We start from the raw sequence: 13,690 nt of genomic DNA, 5'->3' as shown, positions 1-13,690 counted from the left end.
TAAACAGTGATGTTGTTTTCAAAACAAACTGTGATCCAGTAATAGAGACACCAGGGTGCAACCCAAATCCACAGTAAGTATAGTGTAAGCATGGAAGCAGGACAATATTAAGCCCTAATTCAAGAGTAGTATGCTCAGTGAACAAATGATGTATTTTATTATGTAATACGATTCTCCTTGTTTTTCTACCCCTCTATTCAGTGGCAAACTGTCTCAATATATAGAAAACACAACTTGCAGACCTCATGGCCAGTGGCATTAGGGCATCTAGCTGTGGGAGGCCTTTCATCTCTGTTTGTAATGTTACTGCTGTGCCAAGAAAATCTGTTTCAATTCTCTGCTTACCTTATACCTTAAGAAAGTGGCTCTTTAATTTACTGATTCGGTTAAGAGAAAAGCTGAAACCTGTCTGTTTCTATTGCATGAAATGAACTGATGTTTACATAATAATTACCCTGACCCATCTTTATATTAGCTTGCAACTGGCTAACCAATTACAAGGCAGTTATTTCAAGAAGTTAATTGATAAGTTAATTCATGCTGAAGAGTACCTAGTGAGGAAGCCAGTTTTCACCACACAGAACAAAGGAAAACCAATATTTCTTTTTGTTTTCAGCTCTTTTACTCACAAAAATGTTCTGTGGTGGCCGTCACTTGCTCATACCAACATCTTACACATCACTTAATTAGCTACAAAATTTCAAATAGGTTAAACACTTACAGGATCAAGTTTTAGCTCTTTAACTACAAGTATCACATACCTAACATTTTTCAAAGTAATGCGCTGCAGTTTCAGATTTTTGGGGTGTATTTTGGTGCTGTACAAGCAGCCAGCAATGAATAGGCAACATGAGAAGTGGAATAAAATAAACACATGTTCATATCAGAAGTTTAATTCAAACACTAATTTGATAAACCCCCTTTAAACTATGATTTTCCATCTGTCACTATTCATGTAGTAATGGAGGCCAAATATCAAGAGACTGACTGAAGTGGAGGACAAAAAAATTAAACTGAGATCAGAGAGCATAAGGACCAAATTAAAAGCTGCATCATGACTCTTGTTGAGGACTAAAGTAGAGCTTTAGAGATGCCAAAGAGTCCTCTATACAAACTACTGACTAATTAGAAGGTTTTCTATTAATGTCCACATGAAAATCTCAATTAAAAGTCTGCATTGTCAAAACTTGGTTGGTGGAAATGCATTGCAGACATTTAAAATTTTTGAGCACATAGACTATTTTATCTAATTAATTTTCATGCCAGTAATTGAAATCACTGGTTGCTTAAACTGAGTGAATATAGATTTTTTTTTTCTGATCTTACACAGCTATGGTAAAGGTTTGGTTAGGTGTGCACAACATAACAGCTTGGTTAAGGAAAATTGATTGTTATGAACACAATAATCACCACTGGGTTAGGTAAAGGAATGGCTGCAGTTATGGTGTCAGTGCGAAACAGGAAACAAAAAATGTTCTCCCATGTTAATGTCTGGGAAAACTTTAATCCTGAAGAAGGAAAGCTGTGCCAAATATTGATCCATGGACTTTAAAATAAAAGGACTGCATTGGAGTTTTGTATTGGCGCCTCTCACTTTCTTAGATTGATAAGGTTCATACTGTCTTCTTATTTAGAATATTTTAAGGTTTTCTTATATCTGAGGAAGACTGGAGTCTCAGTCGAAACTGCCAAGCAGATAAAACACATCTCCTTACATCTTCTCTGTCTGAATATAAGAAAACCTTAAAATACTCACACTTTCTTTCTTTGTTGTCTACTCACTAGAAAAGGTTTAGGTTTACCTTCAGTTTTTCATGTTCTTCTAACGGTGGAAAAACTCAGTCCAGCTGCCAGAGGAGAATGTTGGCATTGTACATTTCTGCAAAGCATTTGTACATTTAATACATAATAATGTGTGAGCTAACTTTGTCATCAGGAGTCGAAGGAGATGGTGAACGTTGCAACATGTAGACAAGATGGCTGCCAAGCTGTCGACCACTTGAGACCAGCAAACAACAACACCAGCTGTTTTTTCGTAACTGATGTCAAGGTTTCCGGCTGCATTAGTGCCACCCAGCGTGGGTGTCTTTCTGCAACTTGTCACCACCTTTTCAGCGGCTTTTGTGCCACCAAGCCAAGGTATTTAAAGCCAAAAGTGGCTTTTGTACCTAAACATAACCATATGTTCACCACGACATTGTAAGCAAGGTTAACTTTTAATGTATCCCCTTCATAGTAACATACAAATGTAACATGGTTTACAGAAACATATAACGCCAACATTTTTCATGGTGATAGGGCCACAAAAACAGGAGATGTGACCTATGAAATAAAGTATATGTGCTTTGTAATAAATTGTTTAAAACATGAAACCACTGAAAGAATCCTTTAACAGTATCTTAAAAGTTTTTGATCCAAAAAAGAGAAAGTTGAAGCTGTAAAATAATTCTGATCACTTTGTCTTGGTATTGATAAACAGCTATATAAACCTCTCAGATACAGTATATTATTTTGAGCTATGGGGCAATAAACCCTATTGCCTCTCACAGACAGCAGCATATTGTTTTCTCTAGCATTATATTTTGGCAGGTGACCCCTGCAATAAGATTTCTTCTTCCGTGGAAACAGGGCGACTACTTAATAGAGTGTCTCCGAACAGGGTGGACAGCAGGCAGGGTGGCTACAGACCTGCCTGACCCTAAACTCCATTAGTCATCCCAGGCCGATCCTCAGAACCTTTTCCCACAGGCGCACGGCCGGCCAAGCCAGATGCATTGTCGCCCCAGCAACAGGAACGTGAGCAAACTGCAGAGCACTAGAGCCGAATAGCCGGGATGTCCGAGGATGACGTTTGCATCCGCGGGGCTGGAACGGAGCATGTGCCCCACGGGAAAACGAAAAAATGTCAAGAGCGATTAGAGGGCCAGAGGATGCAAAGTGATCTGGAGAGATGGTGAGAATTCAATGTGCGGAGAGGAAAGCTTTGTGTAAGGGGAGAAGGGTTTCTGTGTGTGTGGGTGTGTGTGTTTGTGTGTGTGTGTCTTCAAGGCTCCCTGATTCGTTGCTCCACCACCTGCCAGCTTGTTTGCAAGTATGTGTGTGCTCGTGCATGTTCATATCACTGCTGGTTATACTGTATGAAGTCATGTCTCTGTGGTTCATTTTATATTGCAGAGCAGTGCCTTTAAAAATAAGCTCACGGCCACCATCTCCTTCTCCAGAGTAGAGCCTTAGCATGAGTAGTTATCTTTTTATTCTGCTACTGTTGCTACCATGATCAGATATCTTTTATCCTTGCCCGCGCAAAGGATCATTTTGACATTATGTAAATATAGAAACTGGGCCTTTATTTGCTCCAATCACAGAACTCAACTGAACAAACTTTTAATTACTTTCACACCAAACTCTTGCTCAACAAAGATGGAAAATACTATCAAATTGTTTATTTAAACTCGTACAAATGTTGTATAAAGATATGAATAATATTTGTTGAAGTATTTTAAATGATATTTATTAAAATATCTGTCCATTTTCATCCACTTATCCGGGGCCAGGTCGCTGGGCCGTCAGTCGGGTAGTCCGAATAGTTTGTGTCATCAGGGTCTTCTTGAATCGCTCATACTCTGGCCACTCCCCTGGGACCACTTTGCCTCGGGAGACCCTACCAGGGTCTATTAGGCCCGGACAACACAGCTCCCAGGTTACCAGGGATATGCAAACCCCTCCACCATGTTAAGGTGGCAATTATCGGGTGAGAAATATGAAATCCCTTTCACTCAGTTGATTTTTGACCCTTTGATCAGTGGACGTACGGACTAAAGGAATGGAGCAATGCCTACAAGCAAGTTCAGGCAGTCAGCTCAAGCTGCACTGATTCATATACACACATCATACGTCACTCAATCAATGGCAACCAGACCGAGCATTTAATTGAGACCTTCGTTAATTTGTCAAAACATGGAGCCACACTCGGCTAGTAAAAGGGCTTTGGCATTTAAGTGGGGTTCAGCTTTTAATCAGAGTTTTACAGTAAGAGTCTACAGCGAGAAGCCAGTTAGCGCAGTTTAGAATAAGGACTATAAACAAAGGGAAACAGCTAGCTTCACTTCGTCAAAAATTAACAAAATTTCCCAACATATTCTCACTCCGACCTCGTCACATATCAACATTTGGTCATGGACTTCCATGTCCATGCATATGATGTGCAAGGTACCCTGGGTGCATTGATTGTTGATGTTCTGGGATGCCATGTGAAGTTCTGCCTGTTACATGCATTGTCTTCTTTCAAAATACACTTCCGTTTTCACAGGAAATGTACAGTCTGCATACAGTCTCTTTCAAAATAAACGCACTACGTCGGTACAACACCTCGAATTGACATTTCTTTTCTGGCTTTGCAGTCTTACTGGAAGTGAACACCAGCCTCCCACATTAAAGTCGGTGGTTGTTGGACCCATCCAACACCTCTCCCATCTGCCCTACTTGGACTTCCACTGCCTTAACTTTCACTGATGTCCCACTATGTTTCCTCCTGACACTGCTGGGTGCTGTTAAACAGCGACCAGCCATGTATCATGCCGACATGAAAGGACGTCTTTTTTCGTTTGTCTGACGCTAGAAGTCACTGACCAAGCGGCGGTTTTCAGTGTCTTCGGAGTGAGACCAGGTTGACCTGCCAACATGTCCAATGCTCACCAATTAATACACTATATCTCATTTGTTTAATCTGTACAGATGTAGTGACTCTCAGGAGTTTCTGTTCAATGTCTGGCAACCTCGCAATAACAGCAAGATATCAGGAAGTCACTGCAAACAGCCACGTGCTGCACATGAGCCCCATAAAACTAATAGTTCTTTTTAAACTGTGTTTTTGGTACAGATTAAGTAAATGAGATGGGAGATGCTGGAGTAAGCATAGAAGCAAACCAAAAATGATGCCAAGCACTTGGCACTGGTCCATGAATTTTAAAGCCTCTGGAAACCCAAATCCACAATAGCCTTCTAACTATGTAATTTAGGGTCTTATGTACATAATATTAAACATGTAAAACAATTAGAAATCAGTTTCCATCCAAATTCGAAATATCTGTCTTTTAAGTTTTTGTACATTCTTGAAATTGGGTTTGATTTGGCCGTGGTTATCTCTCAGATTTATTACGCAATAAATTCCAAACCAATCATAAATCATCTGTCAGTTGTCTCATCCCACCCCCCAGTGGCAGCGCAACGAAACCTTTCTGCTCCAGCTAAATCTACCTCTTTGAGTCTGAGCCAAAACTGAAAGCTCACTGGAATAATCAAGGTGGCATGACAGAAAAATATCTTGATTATCTAAACTAAAACTTGTGACAGATTTCATAGAGCTCAGGACAGCAGTGTTACTTAAAATTATTTTATTGTTTAGTGGAGTCTGAGAAACAGCTTTCTAGTCTGATGTTTAGAAAATACAGATCGTAGACTGGCTGAACCGCTCGGCTGCGACCCAGCGGAGGCTCTGCCTTCGGCGGGCTCCTAGCAGCACTCGAAGCAGGTTGACCGGCTCCAGAGCCCGGACAATCCGAGTCAAAGAGGCGGCTTGTGAGCGGCCGGGCTTGCCCCCCGGGCCTGGTGCCGGTGTCGGCTCGCGAGGAGGGGACGTAATGTGCACCCTTCCTCACCCCTAACCCCAACCCCAAGCAGTTAGCTTTCCTACGCATAAACATATCCCCAGTCGCGGAGGTGATGCTGCGGGAAACAACACAATTTTAGCCAGAGGGGAGCATTATTCGAGGCGGGCAAATACTTCTACACAACGCCAAAGAGACGGCCGGCCGGCACCGGTCTCTGCCACTTTCAGGGTCTATTCTATGAAGTAACATTAATATGAATCACAAAACATTTTGAAACTTACCATTCAGTGACCACCTGAAAGGAATCATTTTCAGCTGGCAGGGCTTCTGCTTCGTCCTCTGAATCATCAGAGGGCTCAAACATGTACGGCTGGATTAAATTTGTGGCAGCCATTGCTGAGCCAGGGAGATGTCAATCAAAACGAGGGAGCTGTCAATCAGAGCGTTATCTGCCACGCCCACTCTGTCCTGGCAAGTAGTCTAAACAGCAAAATGAGCTGTTTTTAAACCAGGTTTTCTAATAGTTATGAATGGTTATTTTCACTCACACTTTAGTGGATGATTAATGAGACACTCGACTTTGATATAATATATGCATTTTTACTATTTCAAGCTGTGTTTCCAAAGGCTTTAAGTGTTTACTCACAGTAGCTGGATTTGGTTTATTGGACATTAGGACTGGTTGTAATCATCTATTAATTAAAGACAGACTTTTTATGTGATTATAGCATATTTCAAAATTATTGTGGTCACTTAAGTTTTTGTTTGAAAACAATGACAGTCCCTGTGAAAACGGATCTCTATTTGTCACATGATCTTCTTCACCAGCTTCTAAAAAGGTATTAATTCAGAAACAGATGCATTTTTGGACCCTAAGGTATTTCCATACAGTATGTTTATTTCTGCAAATCTGTGGCACATACAAGCCCTCAAAAAGAGCAGTGTGCAAGAGAAAACCCACTTCATCAAACTGTGTGCTTCAGCTGTAAGGTAAATCCAGCAGGGCTGGCTCCCTACACCCTGAAGTGTCCTTTATAATTGGAGCGGACTCAGATCTGATCTCAGCGTCTGGGATGGGAAGCCTCACTGCTTCCTGAGTCCCTGTCAGAGCATCTTGCATCAGGAAAAGAAGTGATTCTGAAATTACAAACCAACGCCTTCTGTCATGTTTCTAAGGATCTTCTGATGTTGTGTTAATGCCTGATATTTGCATGGAAGCTTCTACAGATGATCATTATGTGTGCTAGATAAAATATATATAATATTAATTATAACAAATGCTACTCCACTGAAATGTTGTGTCCTTTATCTGACTTAGACAGATCATCACAACGTAAAGATCATGGACTAACTGATGTGTTTCAGCCTGAGCAAACGGTATGTCAGGATTCGGGAGCTGATCTGTTACAGGGAATTTCCTGTGTATAATTACTCACATGATATAAGTTGCTTACAGTAGTCATTGAAATAATTTTATTTGAGAAGGTGTTTCTTTGTTTTGATTGGCTTGCTGACCTAAACATTACATTTTGTACATTCATGTGGAATCAGGCAAATACAGTATATGGCATTTGACCTGATGGCCAAAAGAGACGTAAAGACAGCAATCAAGAAAGTGTCTTTCTCTCAGGCAGTCAGGTTTCAGTACCTAGAATAAATTTTCTCTTAACAGCACTGCAATTACTTTTAAAAAAAATAAAACATTCTTCACTTATTCATTGTGTATAAGAAACTAAAATAATACTGGACCTTCACTGTCTACTACAAACAGGTTTTAACTCAGCGCACTCAGAGTAGTAATTAAGGTTGTGTTCACCGGCAGCCGTCATCAGCACACTGCTGGCTCCTCTCTGTTGTACTTCCCAAATCCTCTGAGTGTTGTGTGTTTTAAGCGAAGAGTGCCAAAAAAACATGAGTGTATGAGCCAAATGACGTCTTCCAAAAGTTCAGTAGTAAACAAGCGGCAGCCTCTGGGGCTGAAAAATGAAGCCAACACAGAAATGCCAGAAAATGTAGTTCACTGAATGGCCTCTTGGGGCTGGCTCCAGAAGTCAGTCAGTACCCATAGACCCCCTTGTTAAAATGTCCAACTTAACAACAGAAATAACCATGTTTACAGCCCAGTACAAAAATAAAATAAAATACAACTTCACATCAGCAGACTCACTTTCATAACGGCCATGCTGTGCAGGTGCGTCACAAAGCAGCAGGCTAATAAGGAAGATGGAAACATTTACCTAAGCAGCAGAGAACACGTCCTCAAACCTCCAATCTGAAACACGACTAAGACCGACAGCTAGGGTTGGGTCGGTATGAGAAAAAAAAAACGGTCCGGTTTTTGTAAAAAAAAAAAAAAGGTATGAGAAAAAAAAAACGGTCCGGTTTTTGTAAAAAAAAAAAAAAATGCATCAAGTCAGTAATACCGGATTTTCGCCACTTGGGGGCGCAATTGACTCATTTAAAATAAAAAACTACCTTAGGACAACAGAGTGACAGTAACACATTGTTTCTTTTATTCCTTACAAATAAATTTTGCAGCTTACTCAATCAGTGCAGACAAGGGTTGCCTCCTTCGTCTGGCTCAAAGCCAAAGTGTTGCAATACTGGCGCATTCTTTGATTTCTTTGAGACTAAATTGTCCGCCATTATCGACTCCCCGTCACTATTAAACAAACTCCAGGCTACAGTAGAGGCCTCGGCGCATGCACACTCGCACCCCCTACCTCAGTCCCCGCCCCACCCCCCTCTCTCTCCTGCTCGCTCTGCGCTTGGCGAAGAGGCAGACTCAGGTGCTCACATACTCGGGCGTATGATAAGCGAAGCGGACTCCACGTAAAAATGTCCGTGAAAAATCCCTGCAATGTGAAAAATACATGCCAAACAGTCTTTTGTGTGACACTGGTGCGTGGAGCGGAGTCCGCGCGGTCATGCTTTGCGCGCACAGGGCTTGCGGATGTCCACTTTTACCGGGCAGACCTCCAGGCGTCCACTCCGCGTACGTTCTGCCCAAGTATGCGGTCCGGTCGGTCTCACAAAAAAAACAAAAAAACAAAAAACTCCCGGTCGGTCTCACAAAAAAAACAAAAAAACAAAAAACTCGGTCCAAGAGGGAGTACCGAACCGAATTGGTATTACCGAGAACTGACCCAACCCTACCGACAGCACAGCAACATGGAGCTCCAGGAAACACACGCCACCAAAGGTGAGCCCTTCGTGACCCTGGACATTGCTGTAGTGTTATACTGGCTAAACAACCAAAAATGGATTTCAGTGTTGGGCAGCTGCAGCCACAATGAAGTAATAAAGCTTGTGTTGTGCGTGAAATGTTGCTCCACAAGTGACTCTCTGTCTTTCAGGCAGAGTCTTCAGAAAATGCTGGTCACAGGCAACTGAAGACCTCCATGTACAAAAAAAATTTAAAAACATTTGCAAGCGATCTAGCCTTAGCTACACTTACTGGCAATCACCCAGACAGTCACACAGAGGTACACATCTGAAGTTTTGGGAGATACGCAATTAGCATTTTTATTGGGTGTCACGGAAAAGTAATATAGTGAGTAGTGTAATGAATTACAGTTGGCAGGGAGTAATATGTAAAGTAATATTACTTTTGAAAAGACTAAGGAGTAATATATGACATTTTCAGAGTAAGGAGCCCAACACTGCTGACGGAAGTAAAGTATAAAGAAGGAAGCAGTCCTGTAAGATTGGAGTTTGTGGATGGCTAACAAGACATAGGACTTTACCCAGGACACCTGTGTTCAGAACCATGTGAACTTTGAGTTAACCTCATTTTTAGGTACAGCCTTACCAAGTTTTTTTTTCATAACCCCAACCACAGTAACTTTACTTTAAGTTCGCAACATTGATCATAGACACCAGTTCGAAGATATCATACAAACTGTGTATTAAGATACACTGATTAAAGTATTCTTTTTAAAATAAATATAAAGTTATGTCACCAGTCTAATGTTGAGTATTGCCAGAATTACACTGTAACTTCAGCTCTCCTGGACACCACTTAGGTCGACGCAGCCAGAGCAAATCAACAACTGAGAGGCTAATCCTTAAAAATCCAGCAGAATCTGAGTGTGTTGTATTAGACTCTCCTGCTCCTGGATTAATTTGAGCCAAAATGGAATCTAAAATTGGCTTGCTTGGTTGTTGAATACTCTGCCTGCCTCTCAATGCTAAATGGGGCAGGAAGAGGACATATACTGTACTGTATGAACACAAAATCACAGCTTGACCTGTCTTCTCCAGTTGTTTGTTATGGAAAGGAGAGGCCAGATTGACATGACATGTAAACAGTTATTGTGGGAAAGAAGCAGAGACCTACTGTGAAACTGAAAGTACTTGGAACAGATTTGGACAAATTAGACGGTTGGATCGACCGGTGAGGGCTGGGATGGCAGAATTCTTTTTTTTTCCTTTTCATTCTCTTGTCTATGTATTTCTTTACGTTCTCCTCACTCAAATCTTATTTTCCTTTTGTTCCATCCTTTGCTCCTTTCCTGCCGCCCTGCTTATTCCTTTCTTCTTTCTTTTCCAGCCTTATGATTTCTCCATTGTGTTATTTATCCATTTTTCTGCATGACTCTGTTTCTGTCACTCTTCACCTTGTTGCCTCCCCTCCCCTCCCTCATTTCAGAGCCGCCGGAGAAATCTCGAGAAATACACTCCCTCCATTTCCCACCCGTCACTGGTGATCAGTCTGCGAATCTATCCAATCCACGGATCACACAGAAACTTGCCGTGACCGCTTGATAATGCAGACGAGCGTGTAATGCAGACGAGGCCATGCTGCTCCCATCTACATTCCCTGTGCCTCTGAATCAGGCGTTTCCATTCATTAGTGGGTGTTTGTTGGCAGGCTGCTGCCTCTTGGTGGCTGCTGGCGGTACGCTTGGTGCCGCTCACAGCTGGAGTTTCGTGCTTTGTGGCGTTTTCATAATGGGCGGCAGAATTCTCACAGCACCCCTCGCCATCTGTCTCAGGGACTTTGCTCCATTTCCCAACTGAACCCTCCTTCCCTGCTTCCACCGTCACCTTCAATCTTTCTCTTCTCTCTTTTCAACCTTCTCACAGGTGTTGCCTCGCTCCTCATCAATAAGTATGGCATCATGAAAGGCCTCAAAAAGCTCACCTCTGTTCTTCCTTTAACCCAAGGAAAAGCATCAGGGTTAAGTACTTTTACTTCATACCCTTGTTAATTAGCAGCTAACACCGCTTGTATCATCGAAGGCGGAAAAGGCGGCGTTTCTTCAAATCAAATCAAATCAACTTTATTTATATGGCACTTTTCATACTAATTTCATACCACTACTTTTCTTGGCCATATTTATTGGATCCTTTCAACTATGGCAGGCCTTGTTGACCCATTATGACAGAGAACTTCAAAGAATCTGGGTCCAGAATTAGGACACAGCATCTATCTTTCTTTTGATCTCTCTCCTCCTACATCACTTCATATTCCCTTTTTGGTTCTTGTCAAAGCAGCATCTTCATGTGTTGATCATTCCACAAGCACTGTGTATTTTCATTCGGTCTTTGTTGCATTGTGCATGCCTGCAATGCTTTTTCCGAAGGTGGTGGACCGTATCTGCAGTTTCTGCTGCCGTCCGTGGCTATTTTTCAAAAGAGTTGCATAGGGAGACTTCCATTTCCATCCATTCCACACTTATCTATAATTCAAAATGTTTGTAAAAATGTTCTAGGCTCTGTTTGCCAATATGAGCCATACTTTTACAGCCTTAGATTTGTTGATGTAGGCAGATAATTCACCATCAGTGGTCTTAAACATGGCTGACTTGAATACTTTAACTTCTAAATCTCCCAAACAGATCTACAAGTGTGTCAGCTTGTATCCTTTTAAGTGACAACGGTCTTATCTCAGGGCTCAGACTGCAGAGTGTTTAAAAGACAGATTCCAAAAATCATGTTGCAAATCATATTGTTGGCTCAGGAGGTAGAGCAAGTTGTCCACTTATCAGAAGATCTGCAGTTTAATCCCTTTCTCCTCTAGTTCAAATGTCAAAGTATCCTTTGGCAAGATATTGAAACCCAGAGTGCTCCCAATCAGTACCACGGGTATGTGAGTCCATGTGAATGGTTAACTGAGTAGCAGGTGGCATCTTGTACGGTAGCCTCGGTCATGTATGAATGGTTGAATGTGACATGTAATGTAAAAGCTCTTTGAGTGGTAGGCGGATTAAAGAGGTGCTATACAAATGAAAGTCCATTTATCATCATGCACATGGAGACAAGATTGCCACTGACTAAAACGACACTGATGACCGACTTCAAAATAACCTACAGTATATTACCATTCAAAGGGTTGTATTTCTAAAGATGTGCTTAACATCACGAAAAGCTTGCATTTCCACTCCAAAATTATCTGTTTAGGTTTCGGAAAACATTGTGGGTTAGCATTACATGAGTGCTTTTGTCACTAACGTTACGCTATGTATGTGTCGTGGCATACATTACATACAACATGTCACATACATCAGTATCATATCAATGGTACACGGTATAACGGGCCACAAACACCAGTCTCCTGGATGAAAGTTATGTGTTTGTTTGACCCATCCACCACTTCTTCCACACAACCCTATAGGGTCTTCAGTATTTGCATAATATTACAGAGACTTTGTTGCCTTTTGCGCTATGTCACATCACTTCACCCTCCAGCCGGGTCCATGTCATTGGTCCGACAGCCCATTGGTCCGACATCCCATTAGCCCGACGGTCCGTAGTGCTGAACGGCTCCCAGCGGGTGTATTTCTGCCTTGATGGTGCGCCACGACCGGCTCTGGGTCAGCTGGGAAAGGCTTGAGGCGAAGCAGGCTCACGGCTTATGTGTTTGCCACTTTCTTTTTCATTTTAACCCACACCATGATCTTTTCTAACCCTAACCAAGTGGTTTTTGTGCCTAAACCTAACCAGACCTTAACCACAGGGCATCATGATGATTTCGGAACAACGGGACTTCGGAACAATGGGTTTAATATGGTCGGAACAATGGGATGTCAGACCAATGGGCAGTTCCCCTCCAGCCAGTTCTCATTCCTAACTCATCAAGCTGCTTGGTCACTGATCAGCCAGTTCTCATTCCTAACTCATCAAGCTGCTTGGTCACTGATTTCGGCATTTGAGATCAACGCCAAAAGCCACTTTTCACGACAGTATGATAAACCACTGGACAGCGCCAGTTTAAAACACTGCCAGTAACGATCAAATATGAGGGCCTGAAAAGTCCCTATTGTGTGGGAAGGAGAGTGGGTTAATGGGTTCAAAAAACCCTGGACTTTCACATGCGAGTCCAGTCACACCTTCCGTGTGAATGTAGAACTAAACCATGATGTTTTTTTCTAAACCTAAACACATGCTTTTGTTGCACAAGGAAATAAATGTAAATAGGTGTTTTACAGACGTAAGATTGTTTTGAAAAAGACTGCATATATCCAACAAGCAAAGACTGTACATTTCCTGTGAAAACAGAAGTGTATTTAGAAAGGACATAATGCATTTAACAGGTGTAAACTGACACACCATCTCAGAACATCAGCAACAACACAGGAGGATATAATATATTTGACAAGTTCAGATAAGAACGCGTTGCCTCATCTGCTCCTGTAATAATTATAAATGTAGGTATGAGTCGTAATAAGCTGCTTGCACAGTTGACCTTTGTGCTCATTTTTCCTGTGAGGCTGATGACTGAAGTAAGTGTAGGGTGACTGATCAACCACAGGCCAATGCAACCAAATTTTAAGAAAACACGAACAATTGGACCGACAGTTAAAGGGAAATTTCGGTTTATTTCAACCTCTCTCCTATCGTCCTAAATTTGGTTCAAGTGACTAGTGACATACAGATAATAGTTAGCATGTTAGCCGTTAGCCTGGATACAGCACATAGTAGCGTCAGACCTGTTAAAACGTAAGTGAACGGGCAACCCTTCAAGTGCAAAGTTAGTCCACTAAACAAGCTTTTTTCCACAAAGACCGCCTCATATCGTTAGGATAAATGTCAGAGAACATATAGAAAACGACATGTAAACGTGTTGTCTTACCTTA

The sequence above is a fragment of the Epinephelus moara genome, chromosome 5 (assembly GCF_006386435.1).
Source record: "Epinephelus moara isolate mb chromosome 5, YSFRI_EMoa_1.0, whole genome shotgun sequence".
Lineage (NCBI taxonomy): Eukaryota > Metazoa > Chordata > Actinopteri > Perciformes > Serranidae > Epinephelus > Epinephelus moara.
Note: the sequence above shows the minus strand (reverse complement) of the source record.